At 42.6% G+C, this 13,620-nt stretch overlaps 1 protein-coding gene across 1 annotated transcript in view; it reads left to right on the top strand.

The window, feature by feature from the left end:
* The first annotated feature begins 11,334 nt into the window (after positions 1–11,334).
* Cdh17 (cadherin 17) overlaps positions 11,335–13,620 on the top strand; it is a 52,281-nt gene continuing 49,995 nt past the window's right edge. The window contains exon 1 of the mRNA XM_032905842.1: positions 11,335–11,458. The gene's annotated coding sequence lies outside the window, so the exon portion shown is untranslated. The remainder of the gene's footprint in view (positions 11,459–13,620) is intronic.

The raw sequence follows: 13,620 nt of genomic DNA, 5'->3' as shown, positions 1-13,620 counted from the left end.
ATAACTTTGGATTGAGCACTGTTTGGTGACTGGGCAAGTTTGTCAGTGATCAAGAACTGGTTTAGTACACACAAGACTTTCCATTCTACCTAATGCCACAAGCTAAATGTGTCACGAGCTAAAACAACATCTATCTGGCTACTCTGAGACGCTTATATTAGCCAAGCTACTTACAGTCTTGATTTCTGCCCCGAACTTACACTTTTAGAGTAAGTGGGCTGCCTGGCGTTTTCCAGTGGGGTTTGCGGGGCATATATTACTGAACACAGTCGTGATCTCGTGGACACTTAATGTATTCAATGTATTAAATTCATTGACATCATTACTCCTACCCCGTTTTCTGGAGGCAAGGCCTTTCTAATTAGCTAGTGCTGGCTTAGAACCCTAGATTTTCCTGACTTGTTGCCTGAGTGCTAGACATGTGTGGGCCACCATGCTTGGCTTGGAGTCATTATTTTCCCTGCTTCTCTGTCGGCCCCATGTGCTTTGCCATCAAGGGCTCCTTCTGGCTTCTGGGTGTTTGATGTTCTCAGGTTTGAAGCTTTCTCTTGGTGTGGTATTGACAAATGCTACCCTCACATCTTGTGTGTTTTCCACTCCAGGCCATTAGCCATCAGATTATCTAAGGAGACTAATTTTTTTAAATCTCTTTTTTAAAAATTAAAAAAAAATTAAATTTATTTATTTATTTATTTATTCATTTATTTTTACACTCCAGATTTTATTCTCCCCTCCCTCAGTCCACCCTGATTGTTCCACATCCCATACCCCCACACCCCACCCCACCCCATCTCCACAAGGATGTCCGCACCCCACCCACCCCACCCATCCCACCCACCCCACCCATCCCACCAGTCCTCTAAACTTCCTGGTGCCTCCAGTCTCTTGAGGGTTAGGTGCATCTTCTCTGACTGAACCCAGACCTGGGAGTCCTATGCTGTATATGTGTTAGAGGCCTCATCTCAGCTGGTGTATGAGAAAAAAAAAACTCTTAAAATTGAGATTTAAAAATCACCAGCTGGTGGAAGGACAGCTCATTGATGAAGAGTTGCTACTTCTTTGTGTGCGTGTGTGTGTGTGTAAGAATGTGTATGTATGTGTATGTATGTGTATGAATATGTATGTGTGTGTATTTGTGTGTGATGTGTGTGTGACTGTGTGTGTATGTGTGTGTATTTGTGTGTGAGTGTATGTGTGGGTATTTGTATGTGAATGTGTGTGTGTGGGTATTTGTGTTTGAATGTGAGTGTATGTGTGGGTATTTGTGTGTGAATGTGTGTGTATGTGTGTGTATATGTGTGTGAATGCAGTAGTTAAGAGAAAAAAATATCATGAGTCTAAACTAATATTTTGAATTTGGTATTGCAGGCCTTTTATTTCACCTCTTTGATTTTATAATCATCACTTTTTACCTTAAATCTTGGTTCTAAATGAGAGTAGCAGTGATTTACCTGTTTTACTATTATGTGTTTCCGAGCGGTGATCTCCGTTCTGCAGGTGACAGTATCGTTTCTGGAAAATGCTTAAGAGGCTGTTAAAGTTGTTATAGTTTGTCCGCAAGGCTCACGGGGATAAAGTCAAAGACCACTTCACATTTCATTCGGATTAACTCTTGAGCAATTACACTTCCAGCTCACACACTGAGGAGGCCCATTTGTCTCACTTCAACTTCAATTCTTAAGAACCGCTTCTGTCCATGTCGAGTTGACGTTTTATAATAACATAAGGCACCGGCACAGGTCTCGAGTCAGATCTATACACTATACCATTATGCTCAGCGGAAGTTCAACTTCTAGCTCTTTCTACCTGGCCCCTCTCTTACTGTGATAATCCAACAATGCGGCTCATCTTTCTGTTTCTTCCTGCAGAAGTCAATGCATAGGTCCACATTGGTGTGCATACGTGTGTGAATTGCTTACACTGTGTATCTTACTCCTTGTGGGTGACAAAACATTATGTTTACCTTTGAGGGGCATTGGGATCAAACTTACTAAGCACCAGTTGTACTAGGTTACATATGTTTTTCTGCTGTGTTTTTTACTTAAGAGTATATCCTAGAAGTTGGTCTATAATTGTAGATAGAGATCGTCCTCACTAGGACACTCAGGTTGACTTCACACATAGCAGTCCTCCTGCCTCAGCTTCTGTTGTGTTGGAATTATAGACTTGGCTTTAGTGTGTCATTTTAATCTATGTATCTACTGTTTAACAATCATGTAAAAGATCATATCCATTATTAGACCATGTTTACAGTGTACAACGGAGCAGTCATAAACTCAAATTCTCATTTCATTGTGTTGAGAGTTTTATGAATCCTTTGTAGTAGTTATTTGAAGCACTCTCTACTCTCATACTCTACTGTTCTGGAAGGCTAGAGTCTATTTCTTCTATTCACCCAAGCCTGCTAACAATACCCTTTATTTCCTGTCCCCTACCATTACCAGCGTCTAGTGACCTATTTTACCTATGACACCTGTGGTTAGTATTTTGATCTTTCACATATAAGTGAGAACATGTAGTATTAATCTTTTGTGCCTGAGTCATTTCACTTAGCCTCGTTCCATCTAAGTTGACTTCAATCTTTTAAATAACCCAATGATATTCAACTTCATACCTAGGCCATATTTCCTTTATCCATCTGTCTGAATGGACAGCTAGGTCCCTTCCATATCTCAGCTATTGCAAAGAATGTTGTAATAAATGTGGGGATATAGGCATGGATTTGGCACACCAAATTCCTTTTCTTTGCATCTAAGCTTAGTAGTGGAGTGTTGGGTCACACACGATAGATCTGCTCTTCTCATCATACCTACTCTACTCTAGGCCCCCAGCACCAGAGCTTTCTTTCTCCGCCTCCTCACCAGCACTGGATTATTTTACCCCATGAAGCTACTGCTGCTCTGCCCTGCTTCATTCTCTTCCAAAAGGCCCTTGACAGCAGCACAGGCTGGGACTTCGCCATGGCCTCAGTGGCATCTCAGGCTACTCACCTTAGGCTGCTCCTCTCCACCCTCATGCCTCCAGCTCTGCCTCTCTCCACAGTGCTCAAACTGCTCTGATTCTCTTTCTCTCCCATCTCTGCACTATTTGCTTTCTCCTCCTAGTGACTCGCGTTGTGGGCTGGCCGTGTGGTGAGCGGGCCTCTGGGTGTATTCCACTCGCCTGGCCATGGTGATATTCCTTATAATTGCTGTTTTATTAGTTTTGTTTTTTAAGTGCTTTTGCCTACATGAATTCCTGGTGCCCACAGAGGCCAGGTATTGGATCCCCTGGAACTAGACTTACAGGTGGTTGTGGGGTGCCATGTGGGTACTGGAAATTGAGTCTGGGTCCTCTGGAAGAATACCTAGTACTCTTACCTGCTGGCTCTCTCCAGCCTCCACACTGATATTCGTATGGTCTCTAAGTCTATGAGTCCTTTAGCTGGCTCCTGGAGTTTTCTTCTCTGTAGGAAGGTAGAAGAGGATGAGAGAGGGTCATTGCAGTGCCTGCTACTGAGACTCTGCAGAAGGTAGCAGCTTCTATTTAAAGTATACCCTTTGATACTAAAAAAAGATGATTTAAGAATTATTTTAAGTGTATGTTTAAGTATCTGCCATGTGTCTATGGATGCCTATGAGGGCCAGATGAGTGATAGGTGCCCCAGTGATAGGGTCCTTTGTAAGAGCAAGTGCTCTTAACCACTGAGTTACTGCTCCCTGATATTTTCTTTTCAAACTAGACCTGGGGGCTGGAGCGATGGCTCAGTAGTTAACAACATTGGCTGCTGTTCCAGAGGACCTGAGTCCAATTCCCAGCACCCACATGGCAGCCCAAAACTATCTGTGACTCTAGTCCCAGAGACTCAGATGCCCTCTTCTAGTATCGTTGGAGATCAGGCATGCATGTGGTGCACAGACATCCATGTAGGCAAAAGACCCATGCACATAAAATAAAAATAAAACTCGAAGAAAATGTCTTTGTGTTTTTTACATTCCCCCTAGTTTTTAGTTGTGGAGATTGAATACGATAATATATATGGAACACTTGTAAATGTGTCTGGTAGAGGATATGCATTTAACCTGCTAGTTCTTAATGTCCCCGTATATCAGAATTAAGGAGACTTTAAAAAGAAAATTCTGACAGTTTTCCTCAAACCCCAGAACAGCCAGAATCCCCATGATGGCATGCAGCCAGGGTATAGAAACCTTGAAGGAAAGTCATAGTTCTATGAAGCAGAGTCTTTCTGGGCATAGGAGGTGCAGGAGGCATTAAGTCTATGTCGTGTTAACTGCTGCTGTGTTTCTTTGGTTTACCATGGTTATTTAGAAGATTGAAGATAGCTACAGCTGCCTCTGTCTTATCGTGTATCTGGTTGGATATGATCCTGGTTCTGTGAAACTGTGTTTCCCATGACTGGAAGAGCAGACTTGGAAAGATCCCAGAATAAAAGGCCTTTCTCAGAAGTCTGCCTACCCAGTCAAAGAAGTCTGCCTACCCAATCAACATTAAACCAAAGGGTGAGGGTACTGGGACCCGGCATATAAGTGGGGAGCTTCTCTCCAGGGGGTGTTTCAAGAATCTGGTGTTACAGGAATGAAGGAATAATGGATCACCATTACCCAGGGCATTGTGTAAGTGAGAGTCGTGATATTTCACTTCCTGTGTTCTGTCACATAGCACTTGGAAAATTCCAGTTCTAAGACATAGTGATCACTTCAGAAGTTCTTCTGGGTTGATGCTGGGACTGGACTTAACTTTTTCCTGAACTAGAAAGCAAAAGGGAGGACAGTTTGTCTCCTTGTTCTTCTGACTTAAGGTTTAGTGACATAGCCCTTTAGGGGCAAGAGTAATAAAGTTGCAGCACATGGTTTGGCTAAGCCAAAGCTTAAAGGCTGCCAGAATTATCACGAAAGGGGGGCACGCAAGAGGAATAGTAAGGTAGGGGCTGGAGATGACTCAGCCATTCAGAGGACTGGGGTTTGCTTCCTAGTACTTACATCAGAGACTTCACAGTTGCCTTTAACTCCAGCTCTAAGGGATCTGATGTCCTTTTCTGGTCTCTGTAGGCACTCCCACACAAACACTAAGCAAAAATGAATCTTAAAAAATAGAAGACATGGTAACTACAGATTGTGATGTTGTGAATATGGGGTGTGGGTACAGCCATGGGTAAAAAGTTAGTCATACTTCTGACCAGAGGAGAGTTCTGGACTGGAAAGAAAACTTTGACACATCCAATCTCCAGACTGAGGTACAAGGCAAGGTAATATGGGCTTGGACCCAAAGAGTCCCACATACACGGTTGCAAGAGATTGCCTCAAAGGGTAAAAGAAAACCCAAGACAGTTCTGGTGAGGACACCCTGGGTAAAAGGGATGGTGTTGAATGTTATGCGAGGTCACAAAGGCATGGATGGGAGGGCGCCACTCTGACTTTTCACGAGACAATGGCTGGTTACTTTGACAAGTGCTATCTCTATGTGGTGATGGAAGAGGACACTAGATGTAGATACATGAGCCCTTAGCTAGATGTAAGCAGAAGTTAGTTTGGTGAAATCTGATGGCAATCTCAGAAAACCAGTGAGATCACTATCAGCCCTTGGAATTTAAAGAACATGCAAGGTCAAATCAAGAGTTTAGCTGACTGTGAGGAAAAAAAAAAATGTTAGTGGCAAGACGGGCATGTTGTGCGTTCCAGATCTGCATTGTTGTCCGAGGTTATCTCTGCAGAAATGGGTCTTCCTTGTGGGAAACCATAATCTTGACAAGCACAGGCCTTGAGGAAGAGTGTTCTTTGATCCTCAGAGCACTAGCTCTGTGCTCAAGGAAGGACTCATGCTATCTGTGTCAGAAATCTAGAGTGTTGGTACAATACCAGTTCCCTGGATGACTAGTGCCACTGAGCTGATATTACAGGATGGAAGCTAGGCTTTGATAAACTATCAGGTTTGGAAGGTCCAGCAGCCATCAGTCCAATGCGTAGCCAGGGATATGAGAGCTTACTACCCAAGGCCTTTGGTCTGAGTAACAGGAGACCAATTAAGGACCTATGTGGATTGGCTATTACAGATCATGTCCCTGGACTGAAAACCACTAATCAGGTCTATGTCTGCCAAGGGGACATGGTTTTGTTACTAGTTTCAAATTCATTTTTTTTTAATTTAAAAAAATTGTTTTATTTTTAGTTGTGGGTTTGTGTGTGGGTTTGTGCCCATGAGTGCCTTTACCAGAGGAGACGAGAAGAAGTCACTAGGTCTTGTGGAGCTGAAGCGGTTGTGAGTTGCCTGATGTGGGTTCTAGGAATTGATTTTCAGTCCTCTGGAAAGAGCAGTATGCATGCTTAATTTCCTAAGCCATTTCTTTAGCCTCCAAAGTTCTTAAATGAATATTTTTAGGACCAGTGTAAGGTGGCTACCTTCTACAGTTTTTGCAACAGCAGTGTGGCGCTTAGAGTAAGAATGACCCAGGCTCATATACTTGAATTCTTAGTCACCAAGGAGTGGCACTATTTGAAAGGATTAAAAGAAATAGGAGGTATAGCCTTGCTGGAGAAAGTGTGCCATGGGAGATACGCTTTAAGGTTTTAAAAGCCAAGTCCAAGTCCAGAATCAATCAATCTCTCTCTCTCTCTCTCTCTCTCTCTCTCTCTCTCTCTCTCTCTCTCTCTCTCTCTCTCTTCAGATCGGGATCTAGCTCTCAACTACTTCTCCAACATCATGCCTCCCATGCCTACTATCATGCTCGCTGCCATGATGATACTGGATTTAACCTCTGAGCTGTAAGCAAGTGTCTAATTAAAGGCTTTTTAAAAAAATATGAGTTGCCATGATCATGGAGTCTCTTCACAGTAATAGAACAGTGACTCAGACAAGCAGCATGTATGGTTTTATGCTGTTAGCTGATATTCCATTTTATTATCTAAGCCTAATTCTTTAATGATACCCTATTGTTAATCTAGCTTAGAAAATTCCTTAAAAAAAAAACCAACAACAACCAAAAGGAACCTTGAAATAAACTCAGCACCAGATATAAGAACTATGAGAAAGGAGAGACTGTTCTGTTTGAATTAGTCACAAAACAGTTCCTGTCTGGGCCAGTGAAAGGAATCATGGTGGATTTGGTTTCAGCTTGAAGTACTGACCAGCAGGAAATTAGTTTTGTTTTATCCAACTGAAAACATGTGGAACAAAAAATGTAAACTCTTCCTTGAAAGGTGTGCAGAGTCATTTGGTTGTCTGCATTCCTGGTTGAGCCTGTAGGTTTATAAACTTGACAGTTCAGAGCCGTTAGGTTACATGACCAATGAGCCTTCAGGTCTAAGAAGTGATTCCTAAGAAGCAGTGAACGGAAGCTTTTGGTGTTGTTTTTGTCAACATTAAGTTAACAGATGCTGGACACATATTACATTACTAAAATACTTCCTCATACTTCTCTCAAGCAAGGTGATTGTTGCCAGGCTGATGCACAGTGTATAACACGTGATTTAGAGAAATATTTTCAAGTGATTCAAAATAGAAAATGTCAGAACTCACTGCTTCTCATTTTAAAGGCTAAATATAACAAAAATGTTCCACACTTTAAATCATAAGAGCAATTGTAAGTTGTCATATTGTTTCTGCGAGTCTACTTACACTCTTTTCCTCACTAACCTTATCCATAAATGAGACTTTACTTCTGAATTTCCTATGGCCAACATTAGAGGAATGACTAAAATATCATTACAGACAAAAGTTCTGAAGTGTTTCACTTTCATGAGCTATCTACAATTAAAAGCGTCTTTCAAACACTCTTGCTTACTTGTTAAAATAAAATATTTTAATAACTTTTTGGAACTTTTACACATGAATACAAGGTATTTTGTTCATACCCATCTCACTCCTCCCTTAACTTCTCTCAGATCTAGCTGGCATTCTCCAAACTTTCTCTCCTCCCCCTTTGTTTTGTATAATCTCCTGAGTCCTGTTTGTGTTTCTCAAATACTCTTGGATAGGGGGTCATCCACTGGAGTGTTGGTCAACCTACCAAGGACCACACCCTGAAAGATACTCTTCTTTCTCCAGAAACCATCAACTGTCTACAAGTCCTAGATTAGACTTGAGCCCCTGAACCACTCCTCCGTGCTGGTACGTTGCCTGGCTTGATCCTGTGTAGGCAACCATGAGAGCTGTGATTTCGTGGATGCAGTGTTCCCTTCATGTCTCTGACTCTTACAGTCTTTCTATCTCCTTCCTCTATGGTGCCTGAGCCTTAGGAATGGTAGCATGGGGTAGGGTACAGATACAGATGCCTTATTTGTGGCTGAGAGTTCTACATTTAGTCTGTGCTTTGACCAATTGTTAGTTTCCATGTTAGCTTCTGTCTACTGCACTAAAAAACTCTGATGAGGCCTGAGAGCTGCACTAATCTATGGGTAAAGAGATAAAAATTTATAGGTACAGAGATATGATAAAAATAGTAGTAGTAGATCTGCCCCTGGCTCTCTGAGTTTCCCAACCTTGGGCTCTTGGCCCAATTTATGGTATCAGTTATGTGTCTCCTGTGGAACAGGTTTTAAATACAATTGGATCATAGTTGGTTGCTTACATGACATTTGTGCCACTTTTGTACCCATAAGCGTATCTTGACATGCTGGTTTTATTGTAGCTCTCAGGGATCACACCTGGTGAGACCCTTGGTGACTTTTCTACCCCAGAAGCCTGCATAGAATCTTCTGGTACTATGAAAGCTAATTAATGGAGAGAAAGCTTCCTGGCCAATAACAACTCGATTTTCTCCATGTCCTATGGTCAAAGTGTGTGGAGTCCTCAGTAAGAGGGTCTTAGCCTAAAGTTCTGCTTTAAGAACAACTATGTGTAATAGACATAGGCTGTATTGTTTGGGGAGTTTCTAGGATACCTCTAAACAACAACTTATCCTACACTTGACATTGGGCTCTTTGTTTTGTTAACCTGTGGCATATGGGAGGAATGTATCCCCTGTATAGGGCAACTGCAATTAAATTCTTTTATATGAATAGAAGTTTTTCATATGTGTGTGAGAGCATACATTTGCATAGATATGCATGCATGCATGCATGCATGCACCTCAGGAGTTTGTCTTTTTGAGGTAGGGCCTCCCACCTGGGACTAAAGGCCTGACTGTTTAGGCAAGATTGGTTGGCCAGCAAACTCTACAGATGTTCCTATCTCCATGAGTCCATGCTGTCATGACCGGCTTTTTACGTGGGTACTAGAGGTCAAACCTCTGCTTCTCATGCTTGGTTGAGCAGGCACAGTTCAGCACTGACTGCCCCCATTCAACTGTTCTTGTTATAAAAAAAACCAAAACCCTATGTTCTTTGCTTTCAAAGGGGGGAATCACTAATCTTATTACTGATATTGACCTTATTCCTGTTATTATCCTGTTATTACCAAGAAGGTGTTAAACTCCTGTTGTCATTGCATGCAAATGGGTTTCTAAAGCAGAGTGCTGTCTACCCTGACCCATGTATTGGTTAGCATGAAGCATCAGTCTCAGGAGTGAGTCTGGGGGAATACTGGTTGATGAATCTCGACACTGCTCTCAGAACCATGTAAACCTCATACTCCAGAGAAGACAGGAGACAATTCAGGAATTCAATCACATGTGAAGAGGATGGCTGCTTTGGGACTTTTTAGAGTTTAGCCAACAAATTATGAGTTTGCAGCCAAGGATACAAGTAGCATAAGATAGGGACACAAGTAGGATCGTGGTCATCCTCTGATAAGAATGGACCCATGGGGGATTTTTACTTTATTATTCGCAGGAGCAGGAAGAGCAGAGTCCATGTCTGAATGCTGTCTTTGTTTTAAATCAGCTAGACCAGGTGGGATAGACTATCTTGTCACAGGCTATGTGACTCCACCCAGATAGAGAATCTCTCCTTACGCTGTTTCCTGTGTTTAAGCTGGAATCTATTCATAGACATGGGGAGACTAGCTGAAAAGACACCCTTAACTGGTTTGCCCATGTGCCATGGCCCTGGTGGCATGGCATTATTACTGAAAACAACAACAGTCTAAAATTTTATCCAGCTACAAATTTCCTTTTCTTAAAACAAAACAAAACCGGGTTTGGGGATTTAGCTCAGTGGTAGAGCACTTGACTAGCAAGCGCAAGGCCCTGGGTTTGGTCCCTCAACCCCCAAAAAAAAAAAAAAAAAAAAAAAGAAAGAAAAAGAAAAAAACAAAACAAAACAAAACCAAAACCAACCCCCCAACCTCCCCCACCCCGCAAAAACTTTGTAGACTTAAAAACTACTTTTTACACTATTATTAAAAGACTACTAGGCAGGAAGCCAGCTCCTCCCAGAGAAGTCCTGTGAGGAGAGATGCAATTGATTGATTCCAGGAAATGAATCATCAGGCAGACTAAAGCTATTTGATTCTGTGGCCCAAGGTCATTTTGTCTAGCTGATGGGAAAGCAGACATGGTCAAAATTTGAGAAGTTCTTGGCCGAGTCAATCTTACTTCTCTAAACACTGTGAGATTAGCATGAGACTGAGGAGGGAGTGCTGTCCCTGCACCCTCTGTTCTACCACAGATACTGCAATCACTGTGCAATGGAGTCGTTTTCCTGTTAAGCTACTGTCTTTCTGTCAGTAGTTTAGAGCACCCAGAAAGCTGTTCGAGAGATCTTAGAGGGAAGGGGCTCCCATCAAGATGCCCTGAACCCAGCAATGGAAGGCAAAGACAACAGCAGCTCAGGAGACATCCAGGCACACTTTAGAAACAGGACAAAGTTTGATCTAGGTGACCTCTGCCTGGCATTTCTTTGCATTTTCAAGATGGCCTCCTAGAGGCACTAAAGTATGGGGCATAGCCATCAGTCAGAATGAAGCCTTGACTTAAGATGTCTATGGCAGTAGCTACCATCTGGGCCATCTACAGAATCACTTGTCAGTGGCTGACAGTGGATGCCACTGTCACCAGACTTGTTACCTTGTAGTTTGGACTTGTATAGAACCTATCCAAATCTTGCTGACAGAGTCTCCTTACAGCTACTATGAGAGTGATTGTCTAAAATGTTGGCAACTCTCTTTGATGCCACAGAGCTCACACTCCAGAGATAGCTGGATACGCACTCAACGTCCTTATTTACGCTTCTTCTAATTTGCTCATATTTTTAAAACAACAACAACGACGACAACAACAACAACAACAGCAACAACAACAACAGCAACAAGAACTCAGCAACCAGTTTGAAAGCATGTTCAATATGAATGGGTATAAAGTAACTTTTTTCGTGGACTGATGTAACGATACCTTTTATGATACCCAGTGACTCTCAGATATCAATAAAAATGTTGTGGTTAATGTTTGACTGGGGTTGAAGGGAGAGGTTAGAGGAGCAGAGCAGGTTGAGGAAGTGTCTCTTGGGGTTCTTCAGCCACAGCCAGTATCTCCACGGCTGAATGGACGACAACGACTTTTAAGCAGTATTTTCTTACTTACAGAAAGGTAAGGGTGGATTGTCCTCAGTATTCTCTCAGGAATTCATAAGAATGATAACTTAGATGACGGGATGGGTGGCTTATGGTTTAAGAAGAGCTGGCTAATGTAACCCTCGAGGCCAGTGTGTAGCACTGCTACAAAAGGTGAGTGTTCCTCATGTCTGTAGCCTTTCGGGAGGGCATGATTCCTTTCTCTAACACTCAGTGGCTTTTGGTAGCTTTTGGTCGAACTGAGTTTGGGATGGAGTTAAAGGAAACATTGGGTTCTTAAGTGAGTGTGAACACCCATCGTTAGTGATCAGCATCTGAAACTTGTCCAAGAACAACTCTAGAAATACACTGTAGAAGTTGAAGTCAGATCTCAGTCTCATAAATTGTGGCGTCTCTCACATGTCTTGAAAGATCACTCAGTCTACTTTTCAGAGAGGACAAATCCAGTGTTGGATTCTTAAGACTGTCTGGGACGTGGTGGGAAGGGCTGGCCCAGAGGAGAAAGGAACCTTTTAAAGAAAGCACTAGAAGACTTAAAGGGAGAAAACCAGTCCCACCTTGCAGCTGGGAAAGGGAGGCTGCTGTGTATGTGTCAGCTTCTGCTTCCCTTCATAGCAGATGGGCTGTTTGCTAATGAGGGTTTCTCAAGATGTCATATATCACTTGGAATCTTCATAGTTTTGGCCATTGCCTGTGTGTCTTGACTATAGGTGACCTTGTAGGGATGAGACAGATGCTCTCTGTTGTAGGGTGTATGAAGCAAACTGTTCAGGCCATGCCTTCTCTCATACTTTTCTATAAAATTGAAGTAGCAAGTGAGGCACTGTTTAAAGAAGAAAGTGCACATTGGGAAGCCAAGAAAAACAGGCAGCATTGAGGCTTTCTAAAGAAATAAATGGAATACTTTTCTGGAGAGTCTACAGTAAACTGGGGGACATACACTTTATGAGTCTTTGGGGTTGGTCAGTCGGGTTGGGTCCATTTCATCATTGATAGGCTGGAGCACACAAGGCTGTGCACTTATGTCCTCTGAACCTTAATCTTTTTCATTTAGATAACAGATAACTTGCCCAAGTGGGTGATCATGAGGAACAAATGCACAGGTAAAATGCTTGCTGCCATGGCAAGCACTCATGAATGTTGGCTTTCTTTTCCAGGAGAAAGTCCAGATACTGAGTCAGGTCAAGCTGAGGTGTTACTGTATGCTCTGTAATGCCACAGCGGGAAAGGTGTTTTAGATGGGTACTTGCCATGCAGTATAGGCCGCTCATTTTTTTTTTTAATTAACTTGAGTATTTCTTATATACATTTCGAGTGTTATTCCCTTTCCCGGTTTCCAGGCAAACATCCCCCTCCCCCCTCCCCTTCCTTATGGGTGTTCCCCTCCCCATCCTTCCCCCATTGCCGCCCTCCCCCAACAATCTAGTTCACTGGGGGTTCAGTCTTAGCTGGACCCTTCCACTGGTGATCTTACTAGGATATTCATTGCTACTTATGAGGTCAGAGTCCAGGGTCAGTCCATGTATAGTCTTTAGGTAGTGGCTTAGTCCCTGGAAGCTCTGGTTGCTTGGCATTGTTGTACATATAGGGTCTCGAGCCCCTTCAAGCTCTTCCAGTTCTTTCTCTGATTCCTTCAACGGGGGTCCTATTCTCAGTTCAGTGGTTTGCTGCTGGCATTCGCCTCTGTGTTTGCTGTATTCTGGCTGTGTCTCTCAGGAGCGATCTACATTTTGTCCTTGTGATTCTTCTGCATGTTGGGATCATATGTGTGTACCACCACAGCCTTCTAGGGAGATCATCCTCTATTGGACACGCACACACGCACAATACACAATGCCCTCCCCCTGTGCAAGGTTATGCTAAGAACATGGGATCTAACATGGTAATAAAAAGGATATGATGATTGGGTTCTGGTAAATAATATTCAAAAGTTAAAAAGTCCCTCAAATGGTTCCCATGTAAACCTTCAAGTCTGAAGATCTGAGGGAAGATCTGAGTTCTGAGGGGAGTCATTGCTGTTGAAAATGAAAATTGCATCTGTAGTATCTTCTTATTCTTACCAAGGTCAAAGTTTGTCCTGCATCCTACTGCCAAAGTTAGGATCCATAAAGAGAACCCACTCCACTTTCATGTTGGCACAGGTGACTCTGAGGAACAATGCTGAACATCCTTTTGATC

The sequence above is a fragment of the Rattus rattus genome, chromosome 1 (assembly GCF_011064425.1).
Source record: "Rattus rattus isolate New Zealand chromosome 1, Rrattus_CSIRO_v1, whole genome shotgun sequence".
In the NCBI taxonomy this organism is placed as follows: Eukaryota; Metazoa; Chordata; class Mammalia; order Rodentia; family Muridae; genus Rattus; species Rattus rattus.
The sequence above is the reverse complement of the archived record's forward strand: the minus strand, read 5'-3'. Positions and strand labels throughout refer to the sequence as shown.